Below are 14,671 nucleotides of genomic sequence, written 5' to 3'. Positions count from 1 at the left end.
TAAAGGAAACCAACCCTGAATATTCTTTGAAAGGACTGATGCTGACGCTGAAACCCAACACCTTGGCCACCAGATGCAAACAGCTGACTCACTGGAAAAGACCCTGATGCAGGAAAAGACTGAAAGCAAGAGAAGGGGACAATAGAGGATGAGATGGTTGGATAGTATCTCCAACTCAATGGTCATGAGTTTGAGCAAGGTCTTGGAGTTGGTGATGGACAGTGAAGCCTGGCATGCTGCAGTCCATGGGGTGGCAAAGAGTCAGACACAACTGAGTGACTGAATGGAGCTGAACCACCCATGTTTCCCTGAAGTTTTAGGGGACTGCTCCATGGGTACACTAAACTCGAGTAAGGAAGGCATCCAGGCCGTAACCCGTGGAAAGACAATCCAAGACAATGAAGAACTCCCTTCACACCCCTCCCCCCGACCATTATTCTTGTGAATCTCTTGGATCTAAGTCTTCTTTTCCAGAAACCAGCAAAAGATAAGTAACTGTATACATTGCCAAGCAGTAGAGATTCGAAGATAACTGATTTGCCATAAATGGTGTTAGCTGACCAGGGAGAGTCTGTGCACTGGCCAAAAATATATCAGGTTGCTTTTTCCTCAACACAAGTGGCTTGGTTAGAGTAAATGCAGATAGGCTTCTGAAAAATGCAATTTGGCTACCAGAACCAAATGGAACAACCATGGAGCAGGGTAATAGGCCCTTCCTGGGATCACTTGGCTTCTACCTTCCCTGGGCTGCTTAATAACCATTGTTCTCTTGCAGGTATATGGGTCCATGTACCTGATATTCTCTGATGTCCTTTTGTCTCCAAAAGATTTAGTTCTGTCGCTCAGTTGTGTGCGACTTTTTGCGACCCCATGGACTGCAGCCTGCCAGGCCTCCCCGTCCATCACCACTCCTGGGGTTTACTCAAACTCATGTGCATTGAGTCGGTGATGTCATCCAACCATCTCATCTTCTGTCATCCCCTTCTCCTCCCACCTGCACTATTTCCTAGCATCAGGATCTTTTCAAATGAGTCAGCTCTTTTCATCAGGTGGCCAAAGTATTGGAGTTTCAGTTTCAACATCAGTCCTTCCAATGAACACCCAGGACTGATCTACTTTAGAAAGGACTGATTTGATCTCCTTGCAGTCCAAGGGACTCTCAAAAGTCTTCTCCAACACCACAGTTCAAAAGCATTAATTTTTCATTTCTCAGCTTTCTTTATAGTACAACTCTCACATCCATACATGACCACAGGAAAAACCATAGCCTTGACTAGATGGACTTTTATTGGCAAAGTAATGTCTCTGCTTTTGAATATGCTGTCTAGGTTGGTCATAACTTTCCTTCCAAGGAGTAAGCGTCTTTTAATTTCATGGCTGCAATCACCATCTGCAGTGATTTTGGAGCCCAAAAAAATAAAGTCAGCCAGTTTCCACTGTTTCCCCATCTATTTGCCATGAAGTGATTGGACCAGATGCCATGATCTTAGTTTTCTGAATGTTGAGCTTTAAGTCAACTTTTTCACTCTCCTCTTTCACTTTCATCAAGAGGCTCTTTAGTTTTTCTTCACTTTCTGCCATAAGGGTGGTGTCATCTGCATATCTGAGTTTGTTGATATTCCTCCCAGCAATCTTGATTCCAGCTTGTGCTTCTTCCAGTCCAGTGTTTCTCATGATGTACTCTGCATATAAGTTAAATAATCAAGGTGACAATATATAGCCTTGATGCACTTCTTCCCAATTGCAATCATTCTGTTGTTTCATGTCCAGTTCTAACTGTTGTTTCCTGACCTGAATACAGATTACTCAAGAGACAGGTCACGTGGTCTGGTATTCCCACCTCTTTCAGAATTTTCCACAGTTTATTGTGATCCACACAGTCAAAGGCTTTGGCATAGTCAATAAAGCAGAAATTGGTGATTTTCTGGAACTCTCTTGCTTTTTCGATGATTCACCAGATGTTGGCAATTGGATCTCTGGTTCCTCTGCCTTTTCTAAAACCAGCTTGAACATCTCGAAATTCATGGTTCATGTACTGCTGAAGCCTGGCTTGGAGAATTGTGAGCATTACTTTACTAGCGTGTGAGATGAGTGCAATTGTGTGGCAGTTTGAGCATTCTTTGGCATTGTCTTTCTTAAGGATTGGAATGAAAACTGACCTTTTCCAGTCCTGTGGCCACTGCTGAGTTTTCCAAATTTGCTGGCATATTGAGTGCAGCACTTTCACAGCATCATCTTTCAGGATTTGAAATAGCTCAACTGGCATTCCATCACCTCCACTAGCTTTGTTCATAGTGATGCTTTCTAAGGCCCACTTGACTTCACATTCAAGAATGTCTGGCTCTAGGTGAGTGATCACATCATAATGATTATCTGGGTCATGAAGCTCTTTCTTGTACGGTTCTTCTCTGTATTCTTGCCACCTCTTCTTAACATCTTACCGGGGTCCAGCCCTGGTGGATCCAGGGCTATTTGAAGGGGAGCTGGATAGGCGAGGAAAAACTTATTTATTTAGAAATATAAGATTAGGAAATAATAGTATAGTAGGAAAAAAGTGGAGAAAAGAGGCTGAATAACTTGGTTTGTATGGAGAACTAATAAAACTTCAGGACAAGAAGTTTGCACCATCTACGTTAGGCTACCGGCATCCTCTTGAATATCAGAGGGTGCCCCGCCTTGGACTCCCTCTCACCTGGAACTTAAAAGCCAGGGCAAGTAAGTGGACATGGCGAGCCTCCACGCCCCAGATGGGAATTCAGCCAGAAAATAGAATAAAGAAGAGACATGGGGGAAACCAGATTTCCAAGAAACTAGTTGGAGAGACTAGTCCAAGAAACTGGTCCATCCTTTATTGTTCAGAAGGCTTTTTATACTTTTGATAGTACATGGAGATCAATGGGTAACACAAAGTTATGCAGCATTAGCAGCCCAGACTGTTATCAAAACCAGGCTTTTCTCTCTGCATACCTAGTTGTATACACAAGTCTTAGGTGATTTGCATCATCTTCCAGCCAAAGGGCCAATTAACATTTTACGGCCCTTTTCTGATAAGGGTTTGTCAACCAGGAGACTTATTTGTGTTGTTCTTCTCAAAGTCTGGTGCCACTCTCAGAAAGCACTAAATAAAGTTACATTCTCACATAGCAAAAATACAGCAATTTATAACAAGTAAAAGGAGTACAGTGATTTATAGCAAAAGAAAAGTAATTAACTCAAAAGTCTAGTGTTGCTAACATCAAAACTACTATATACCTTTTTCCATACCCCGATTACATTGATTAATATCCTCCCAGGTGCCTAAAAGATAAAGAATATGGAGGCCTGGCAGCAATCATTGAGGCAACAGTGAAATCCGTCACCGATATGATTTTTAGCTCTTTAGAAAAGGCTCTGTATCTTTAAGATGTTTTAAGCTTTGAGCCTCTCGCGGTTGGGGGGCTGTAAACAATTCACAAGCTGTAAAAAGTCCAGGGGAACCTGTTAGGCAAGTTAGAGAGTTATGGGGGTGGGGGGGTGGGTGTTGAACTGAAACATTCCTTTCAAATGCAGAAGACTGAAGCCCCGAGTTAACTTTTTCCAGAGAGTGTCAGAAGAGTGGAAAAGCACAGTACAATAAGGCAGGCAGATTCTGGTTTTTTGGGAAACTCAGGGGAAACCCCTGAGACCTGACTTGCCTTGCCCATCAGGCCTCTCTGCATGACCTTGTCATGGGTGAGATCTCCCATGCTGGCTCCCAGCAATATCTTCTGCTTCTGTTAGGTCCATACCATTTCTGTCCTTTATCAAGCCCATCTTTGCATGAAATGTTCCCTTGGTATCTCTAATTTTCTTGAAGAGATCTCTAGTCTTTCCCATTCTATTGTTTTCCTCTATTTCTTTGCATTGATCATTGAGGAAGGCTTTCTTATCTCTCCTTGCTATTCTTTGGAACTCTGCTTTCAAATGTTTATATCTTTCCTTTTCTCCTTTGCTTTTTGCTTCTCTTCTTTTCACAGCTATTTGTAAGGCCTCCCCAGACAGCCATTTTGCTTTTTTGCATTTCTTTTCCATGGGGATGGTCTCGATCCCTGTCTCCTGTACAATGTCACGAACCTCTGTCCATAGTTCATCAGGCACTCTGTCTATCAGATCTAGTCCCTTAAATCTATTCCTCACTTCCACTGTATAATCATAAGGGATTTGATTTAGGCCGTACCTGGATGGTCTAGTGCTTTTCCCCACTTTTTTCAATTTGAGTCTGAATTTGGCAATAAGGAGTTCACGATCTGAGCCACAGTCAGTTCCTGGTCTTCTTTTTGCTGACTGTATAGAACTTCTCCATCTTTGGCAGCAAAAATATAATCAATCTGATTTCAGTGTTGGCCATCTGGTGATGTCCATGTGTAGAGTCTTCTCTTGTTTTGTTGGAAGAGGGTGTTTGCTATAACCAGTGCATTCTCTTGGCAGAACTCTGTTAACCTTTTCCCTGCTTCATTCTATACTCCAAGGCCAAATTTTCCTGTTACTCCAGGTGTTTCTTGACTTTCTACTTTTGCATTCCAGTCCCCTATAATCAAAAGGACATCTTTTTGGGGTGTTAATTCTAGAAGGTCTTGTAGATCTTCATAGAATGGTTCAACTTCAGCTTCTTCAGCATTACTGGTTGGTCATAGGCTTGGATTATTGAATGATTTGCCTTGGAAATGAACAGAGATCATTCTGTCGTTTTTGAGATTGCATCCAACTACTGCATTTCTGACTCTTTTGTTGACTATGAGGGCTACTCCATTTCTTCTATGGGATTCTTGCCCACAGTAGTAGAAATAATGGTCATCTGAGTTAAATTCACCCATTCCAGTCCATTTTAGTTCCCTGATTCCTAGAATGTCAATGTTCATTCTTGCCATCTCCTGTTTGACCACTTCCAATTTGTCTTGATTCATGGACCTACCATTCCAGGTTCCTATGAAATATTGCTCCCTGCAGCATCTTACCTTGCTTCCATCACCAGTCACATCCACAACTGGGTGTTGCTTTTGCTTTGGTTCCATCTCTTCATTCTTTCTGGAGTTATTTCTCCACTTTTCTCCAGTAGCATATTGGGCACCTACTGACCTGGGAAGTTCATGTTTCAGTGTCCTATCTTTCTGCCTTTTCATACTTTCATGGGGTTCTCAAGGCAGGAATACTGAATACTGCCATTCCCTTCTCCAGGGGACCACATTTTGTCAGAACTATTCACCATTCTAACCAAAAGGTTAGAATCTATAAAACTTCTAATCACTCAGGGAGAAAAACTATCAAGCTTCAGACCTGGGGACACTCAAACATGTCTAAACGCACCTGGGGAGAGGCTCTGCTCTCTCCATGGGGTTATAACAATGCCCACACTCAGCAGTGAGGAGTTATAGAATGTGGACCTGAGCCCTCAGTGCCCCTCAAGAATAAGAATCAGGACAAAAGGCAGAGAAGGAATTTTGACACCAGCCCAAAGCTCGTTAATGATTCCCGGGAAACGTAAGTTGGAGTCTAGATGATAAGGTCTAACCTCTTGTTTTGTGCTTGGTCAGGTTTCACTTGCTTGTAGGGGTTCGTGTTCAGAGGCCTTGCACCTTACACGTTGGATTAGAGCTCCCAGCCCAGGGTCGCTGCTCTGGATGCTTCAGCTCAGCACACCTGCATAGACACTGCTACTCAAGATGGTGGTGGGGGACATGTGTGGCAGCGTGACAACCAGCGCTGTGATCTGGAAGGTAAGCAGTACTGCACCCGCCCTGTAAGGACCCTGCTGATGAGACCCATATAAAGCAGTACTCCCCCACAGCCTGCTGGGGACAGCCAGTGCCCTAGAGCAGCAGTCCGCAAACTTTTTGGCACCAGGGACCAGTTCCATGGAAGAACACTTTTCCATGGGGGTAGGAGGTGGTCTCAGTATAATTTAAGTGTATTACATTTATTGTGCATTTTATTTCTATTATTATTATATCAGCTCCACCTCAGATCATCAGGCATTAGATTCCCAGGTTGGGGACTCCTGTTAGAGCATGAACTCACACCTCTCCATTCTCCCATGAAAGAATAAGGCTTTCCAGTTGCTTCTGAATGGAACTCAGTCTCCATCTATTGATACCCACAACACCAGGTAGGAGAAACCTTGTTGGGGTCCGACTGAAAGTTCGGTAACAAAGAGACTCAAAGAACAAAAAAATTGTTGCCAGAGCTGTGAAGGGTGGGGTTGGGGTTGCTTAATAGGTAAAGGGATTAAGAGGCACAAATTTCCAGTTACAAAATAAATATGGCATAAGGAATATGGTCAATAATATGGTAATAACTTTGTATGTAGACAGATGGTTACTAGATTTATTGTGGTGATAATTTCATGATGGATGTAAATGTCAAGTCACTGTGTAGAACACCTGAAACTACATAATCTTGTTATGTCAACTGTATTTCAATAAAGAAAATTTAAAATTATAATAGTTGAATACCTTCATCAATAATCATATAGGTGGCAAAGAAGAATTCAAGTAGCAAATAGGTTAGGCTTTTCTTTCTATCCTTGAAAAAACAAAAAAGATTATCTTTTCCTAGTTTATTTCTCCAACCTGTGAAGAATATCAACTCATCCTGTAGGGTGGGAAAAAGTGTACTGCTGTAAGAATAGTAGTATATAATCAGTAATGCTTGGTGGTGCAATAAAAAAAATGTAAGCTTAAAAGTGATAAGTAAAAATGTATTTGGGGAAATATTTTTATACTTTTTCAAAGTTCACTAATGATAGCTCATCTATAAAAGCATACTTAGTGGTAAATCATTTAATTCCAACTGGGAAAGCTTAATTGGAAATACAATTCAGCAAAAGTGGCCAAATGGCAAACATATTCTCACTCTTGCCCACTTTTACACTGTCATCAGTTAGACTTTCTTAGGAAGAATACCTTAAACGGCAGGCAGGTGCTTTGAAGTCAGGCTTAGGTTAGAATCCTACTGCTATCACTTTTGAATTGTGTGACTATGTTGCAGTTATTTGACCTTTGTAAATCTTAAAGTTTGTTTTCTATAAAATGACATTTACTAAGGCTGCTTTTCAAATTAAAATAAATTAAGAATGTGAATTATTTTGCATGCAGCAAGCATTCAAATATTTTTCTTCTCCTTTTCTTTACTACTAGCCTCTGAGTTTTTTAGGAAATATTGGATTAAATCTGTAATAACTTCCCACTGCCTAGAAGATAAAGTTCAAAGATTATCAAGATACACAAGATCTTCTAGGAAATTTTTCAGTTTTTGTCTCCTGCTGGTTTAATTATTCTTCTGCTGAAGGATGTAGTGGGTAAGTGATGTAAAGATGTAGTGGCACAGACTTGTTCTGTCACATCCTACATGGGTAACTTTGATTATATTAATATTATATATAAAATAGAATAGGGAGCCCTGCCATAAGAAGTAAATGAGACAACATATAAAGTGCGTATGTAAGGCTTACTTATTGTAAGGACTAAATAAACAAACTCATGATTTTTATTATAATTATCACCTCTTGAAATGGTTATGAAAATGTCTATTCAGAAAAATGATTTTACATCTTTAAGACTTTATTCAAGTCTTATTTCTTCTACTGACTTTTCCTCACTTCACCTACCCATAAACACTCACCAGTGTGTGCCTATAGCACCATGTACTTATTATAGTTATAATATTGTATAAAATATTTGTTTGTATCACAGCATAGCTGTATCTTCAGGACTAGAACAGTCCCTAGTACATGGTTGACACTAAATAAATATTAACACTTGTATCCTGAATGTTTAAGTGAATAACAAAAAACAGTAGGTAACCAATAAAAGTTTTACAAATGTATTAATAAACTAACAAATATAGGAATGTATTAATAAAGGGAAAACTCCCACAGTTACAGGTAGGATAAACTTGAAGTATGTCTCTTCCTTCAGAACCAGATGGCAAATGGGTACAAACTCTTTTCAATTGGTAGTGTTTGTCTGAAACACTTTTTTTTTTTTTTTAGCAAGCATTATATAGCCCATGTTTAACAGAAAAGAATGTTGTTCTTGATTAGAACTGGAAGAAAGTGTGTGAATGTTATGGCATCTGCCATAAGATAAGAGGGGGAAATAGTGACATGCATGCCATGAATTTGCTGCTTCTAAGAGCCTAGGGAATTTTCTTCATCAAATGAGTCTATTTCAATAACATTAAATATTATAAAGACACTATTGAACTGATCACTTTTTTAAAATCATTCATTTGGGCTCTGCTATTTTTAGACACATCAGTGAACAAAATATTTTTAAAAGAAGTATTCTTCATGGATTTATACTCTGTTGATGGAGGAAAAAATAATCAAATATACAAGTAAATATCATAGGAAGTTAGAAAGTAATAATACTAGAAAAAAGCATAAATTAGGGGAGATGGAATAGAGAGCCCCAAGGGAAAAGAAGGCTAGGGACAGGAAAAGTAGGAAAGGCCAGAGAAAGTTGAGGGAAAAGCTGAGAGTAAGTTAACTCAGCGACTGAATGTCCTTTAATTGTGAAAAGAGATTATTCTCTATAGTAATCTAAGTCTTTCTGTTATTTCCCCTTACCAACATGAGTTCAGAGTTTCTCTCTCAAATTCGTTATGTTGTAGTCCTTGAACATCACATGGCAAATAAAATCTACAAATATTAATCCAGTAAAATTAGTGCATCTCTGCAGTTGATTTTTGTCTCAATATTCCAAATTCAATTTCCATTAGTTTTAACAAATAAAACAACACAATACAACTTGAGAGATTTCCTGGTGGCTTAGATAGTAGAGTCTGCCTGCAATGAGGGAGACCTGGGTTCAATCCCTAGGTCGGGAAGATCCCCTGAAGAAGGAAATGGCAACCCACTCTAGTATTCTCGCCTGGAAAGTCCTATAGATGAAGGAGCCTAGTAGGCTACAGTACATGGAGTCGCAAAGAGTCAGACACGACTGAGTGACTTCACTTTTAATACAACTTTATGCTATACAATGTATACATATACTCAAAGGATTGAAAATATCCCAAGGTGTAATTTTTTTTATAGCCTTTCTCTTCCTTTAAAAAAAAAAAATTTAATGGGAGGATAATTGCTTTACAATGAAATTTTCATTTATTTCCATGTTTTCTTTATGTAGGCATTCTTGATTGCTTAGTAGGAGATATATTGCTTTTGTAATTAGCAATTAGAAACAATATGAAAGTTTCTTTTAATTTTTAAATCACATAAACATCATGAACTAATACCAAAAGGAAATCTCAGTAATAAGAATTTCATTTAAAGACAAATACCTTTAAAAAAAAAAAAAAAAAAAGATCAACAGGAAGTTTAGCATTAAAAAAATATGGGTGTCCAAATAAAAATTAAATATTTCATGGAAACTTCCATACCATTACCAAATAACCCAGTTTTCATTCAGTTTGTCTACAGTGTAAAAAACAACTTTCATCCATGATTTCAAAAGACAGAAATTAAACTATTTCTGTTAAGAAGTACTTTCTGAGAAGATAAAGCCAAGTGTCAGACTTCTTCCAAGTAAAATAATTTGATTTGACTTTTGCATTGGTGGTCAGAATAAAGCTAATGGAGGTGATGGGATTCCAGTTGAGCTATTTCAAATCCTAAAAGATGATGCTGTGATTCTGCACTCAATAGGCCAGGAAATTTGGAACACAGCAGTGGCCACAGGACTGGGAAAGATCAGTTTTCATTTCAATCCCAAAGAAAGGAAATGCCAAAGAATGCTCAAACTACCACACAATTGCACTCATCTCACATGCTAGCAAAGTAATGCTCAAAATTCTCCAAGCTAGGCTTCAATAGCACGTGAACCATGAACTTCCAGATGTTCAAGCAGGATTTAGAAAAGGCAGAGGAACCAGAGATTAAATTGCCAACATCTGCTAGATCTTCAAAAAAACGAGAGAGTTCCAGAAAAAACATATACTTTGCTTTATGTCAAAGCCTTTGACTGTGTGGATCACAACAAACTGGAAAATTTTTCAAGAGACGGGAATACCAGACCACCTGATCTGTCTCCTGAGAAATCTGTATGCAGGTCAGGAAGAAACAGAACTGGACATGGAAAAATAGACTGGTTCCAAATCGTGAAAGGAGTTCATCAAGGCTGTATATTGTCACCCTGCTTATTTAACTTCTATGCAGAGTTCATCATGCAAAATGCTGAGCTGGATGAAGCACAAGCTGGAATCAAGATTGCCGAGAGAAATATCAAAAACCTCAGATATGCAGATGACACCACCCTTATGGCAGGAAGTGAAGAGGAACTAAAGAGCCTCTTGATGAAAGTGAAAGAGGAGAGTGAAAAAGTTGGCTTAAAACTCAACATTCAGAAAACTAAGATCAAGGCATCCAGTCCCATCATTTCATGGCAAATAGATGGAGAAACAATGGAAACAATGAGAGACTTTATTTTTAGGCCTCCAAAATCACTGCAGATGGTGACTGCAGCCATGAAATTAAAAGACACTTGTTGTTTGGAAGAAAAGCTATTACCAACCTAGACAGCATAATAAAAAGCAGAGATATTATTTTGCCAACAGAGGTCCATCTAGTCAAGGCTATGGTTTTTCCAGTAGTCACATATGGATGTGAGAGTTGGACTAAAAAGAAAGCTGAATACCCAAGAATTGATGCTCTTGAACTGTGGTGTTAGAGAAGACTCTTGAGAGTCCCTTGGACTGCAAGGAGATCCAACCGTCCATCCTAAAGGAAATCAGTTCTGAATATTCATTGGAAGGACTGATGCTGAAGCTGAATCTCCAATACTTTGGCCACCTAATGTGAAGAACTTACTCATTTGAAAAAAAAAAAAAAACCTGATGCTGGGAAAGATTGAAGGTGGGAGGAGAAGGGGGCGACAGAGGATGAGGTGGTGGGATGGCCTCGCGGAAGTGATGGACATGAGTTTGAGTAGGCTCCACGAGTTGGTGATGGACAGGGAAGCCTGACGTACTGCAATCCATAGGGTCACAAAGAGTTGGACACGACTGAGTGACAGAACTGACTGAAATGACTTGGTGGTCAGAAAGCTCAGAATAAATTTAATACATTTATAATTCTCCACATATAATTACTTTTTTCTGTAAATCTTTTACCTCAATTTTTACCTTTATTTTTAACTGCCCTATAGAAAACACTTTTATTGTGAGCATATCAAGTCTGTTTGGAAACAACTGATGATATAAACTATAATAACTATATTGATAGACTAGGTGATTTCACCTTTCCAGATATAAACTTTATTTACTACCCATGAAAATCAACCTGCTGAATCAAATTTTTAAAAGATGATAAAATGGTTCATAAGATTTCTGGACATCAAGCATTTTCCAACAAATAATATTTCAATGAGTAATGTATAACTAAATCAGAAAGATTTAATGTCCCTTGAAATTCACATGGTTTTAGAGTGAGTTTAACATATTATTTGCCGAGTTTGCTAAACCCAGATAAAAGGAGAATTAAAGTTTGGAAAACAATAAAAATTTTCATTTCTTCCTGTTCCAACTGAAAAAGAAAAAATCAAAAGTGAAAAGTGACACAATAAAATAATGTAAAATCTGAAGACCCTCAAGGGAATAAGAACAATAAAATGGACTCTATTATAGTGTGTTTCCTTCCTTCAGAGATCAAACTGGCATTTGAAAAGTCCTTCATAATAACGTACATGTAACCAGAATTAAAATTAAAATCCCATGACATTTCTTTCCTTGATTGTGGCAAAGTAGGAAGTCAAGAAACACCTGGAGTCACAGGCAAATTTGGCCATGGAGTATGGAATAAAGCAGGGCAAAAGCTAATAGTTTTGCCAAGAGAATGCACTGATCATAGCAAACATCCCCTTCCAACAACACAAGAAAAGACTTTACACATGGACATCACCAGATGGTCAACACTGAAATCAGATTGATTATATTCTTTGCTGCCAAAGATGGAGAAGCTCTTTACAGTCAGTAAAAACAAGACCAAGAGCAGACTGTGGCTCAGATCATGAACTCCTTATTACCAAGTTCAGACTTAAATTGAAGAAAGTAGGGAAAACCACTGACCATTCAGGTATGACCTAAATCAAATCCCTTATGATTATACAGTGGAAGTGAGAAATAGATTTAAGGGATTAGATCTGATAGATAGAGTGCCTGATGAACTATGGATGGAGGTTCATGACATTGTACAGGAGACAGGGATCAAGATCATCCCCATGGAAAAAAAAAATGAAAAAAGCAAAATGGCTTTCTGGGGAGGCCTTACAAATAGCTGTGAAAAGAAGAGAAGCGAAAAACAGAGGAGAAAAGGAAAGATATACACATTTGAATGCAGAGTTCCAAAGAATAGCAAGGAGAGATACGAAAGCCTTCCTCAGCGATCAAAGCAAACAAGTAGAGGAAAACAACAGAATGGGAAAGACTAGAGATCTCTTCAAGAAAATTAGAGATACCAAGGGAACATTTCATGCAAAGATGGGCTCAATAAAGGACAGAAATGGTATGGACCTAACAGAAGCAGAAGATTTTAAAAAGAGGTGGCAAGAATACACAGAAGAACTGTACAAAAAAGATCTTCACGACCCAGATAATCACGATGGTGTGATCACTCACCTAGAGCCAGACATTCTTGAATGTGAAGTCAAGTGGGCCTTAGAAAGCATCACTATGAAGAAAGCTAGTGGAGGTGATGGAATACCACTTGAGCTGTTTCAAATCCTAAAATATGATGCCATGAAAGTGCTGCACTCAATATGCCAGCAAATGTGGAAAACTCAGCAGTGGCCACAGGACTGGAAAAATTCAGTTTTCATTCCAAATCCCTAAGAAAGGCAATGCCAAAGAATGCTCAAATTACCTCACAGTTGCACTCATCTCACATGCTAGTAAAGTAATGCTTAAAATTCTCCAAGCCAGGCTTCAGCAGTACGTGAATAGCACTTCCAGATGTTCAAGCTGGTTTTGAAAAGGCAGAGGAACCAGAGATCAAATTGCCAAAATCCGCTGGATCATCGAAAAAGCAAGAGAGTTCCAGAAAATCATCAATTTCTGCTTTATTGACTATGCCAAAGCCTTTGATTCTGTGGATCACAATAAACTGGAAAATTCTGAAAGAGATGGGAATACCAGACCACCTGATCTGCCTCTTGAGAAACCTATATGCAGGTCAGGAAGCAACAGTGAGAACTGGACATGGAACAAAAGACTGGTTCCAAATAGGAAAACGAGTACGTCAAGGCTGTGTACTGTCATCCTGCTTATTTAACTTCTATGCAGAGTACATCATGAGAAACGCTGGGCTGGAAGAAGCACAAGCTGGAATCAAGATTGCCGAGAGAAATATCAAAAACCTCAGATATGCAGATGACACCATCCTTATGGCAGAAAGTGAAGAGGAACTAAAGAGCCTCTTGATGAAAGTGAAAGAGGAGAGTGAAAAAGTTGACTTAAAGCTCAACATTCAGAAAACGAAGATCATGGCATCCAGTCCCACCACTTCATGGCAAATAGATGGGGAAACAGTGGAAACAGTGGCTGACTTTATTTTTGGGGCTCCAAAATCACTGCAGATGGTGATTGCAGTCATGAAATTAAAAGACACTTACTCCTTGGAAGGAAAGTTATGACCAACCTAGATAGCATATTAAAAAGCAGAGACATTACTTTGTCAACAATGGTCCATCTAGTCAAGACTATGGTTTTTCCAGTGGTCATGTATGGATGTGATAGTTGGACTATGAAGAAAGCTGAGCACCGAAGAATTGATGCTTTTGAAGTGTGGTGTTGAAGAAGACTCTTGAGAGTCCCTTGGACTGCAAGGAGACCCAACCAGTCCATTCTAAAGTAGATCAGTCCTGGGTGTTCATTGGAAGGACTGATGCTAAAGCTGAAACTCCAATACTTTGGCCACCTCATGTGAAGAGTTGACTCACTGGAAAAGACTCTGAAGCTGGGAGGGATTGGGGGCAGGAGGAAAAGGCAGCAACAGAGGATGAGGTGGCCAGATAGCATCACCGACTCGATGGATGTGAGTTTGAGTAAACTCTGGGAGTTGGTGATGGACAGGGAGGCCTGGCGTGCTGCAATTCATGGGGTTGCAAAGAGTCGGACATGACTGAGCAACTGAACTGAACTGAAAGGTCAGTCTTGTCACCTGATGAATTTCTGAGCTGTATCAGACAGGTTGTGGAGAACAAAAGTCAATTACACACATTAAAGACATTTTTTCCAAATGGCAAACTCTTGATTCTTAGAGGGAGAGAAATTAGGTATTCATATAACATAGGTTTGCTCCTCGAAAAAAAGCGAAACCAGGAAAATTTGTCTAGGACAAAGAATGTTTTTCCAGTTTACTGTAAAATATGTAATGAATGTTCTTTACTCTGCTGTGGTCTTTTAGCCATAATTGCAACCTAACTCTAGTATCTGCATAGGCAGAATTCTATGACATGAGTGTTTGTGTATGAGTTTTTGAATTTCCTCTTTTGCATGTCTTATTCTTTTGGACGCTATTTCATGACACTTTTTATCACTTCTCATATACCAAATACTGTTGTTTTTCTTTGTTTTGCCTCCAGTTAAATCACTGCTTCCAACTCTTTTTGTGCCATTTCTTACCAGTTAACACTTCCCCTTTGTCCAGCCATACCATCTGGGT

This window comes from Budorcas taxicolor, chromosome 2 (genome assembly GCF_023091745.1).
Source record: "Budorcas taxicolor isolate Tak-1 chromosome 2, Takin1.1, whole genome shotgun sequence".
NCBI classification, from domain to species: Eukaryota; Metazoa; Chordata; class Mammalia; order Artiodactyla; family Bovidae; genus Budorcas; species Budorcas taxicolor.
The sequence above is the reverse complement of the archived record's forward strand: the minus strand, read 5'-3'. Positions refer to the sequence as shown.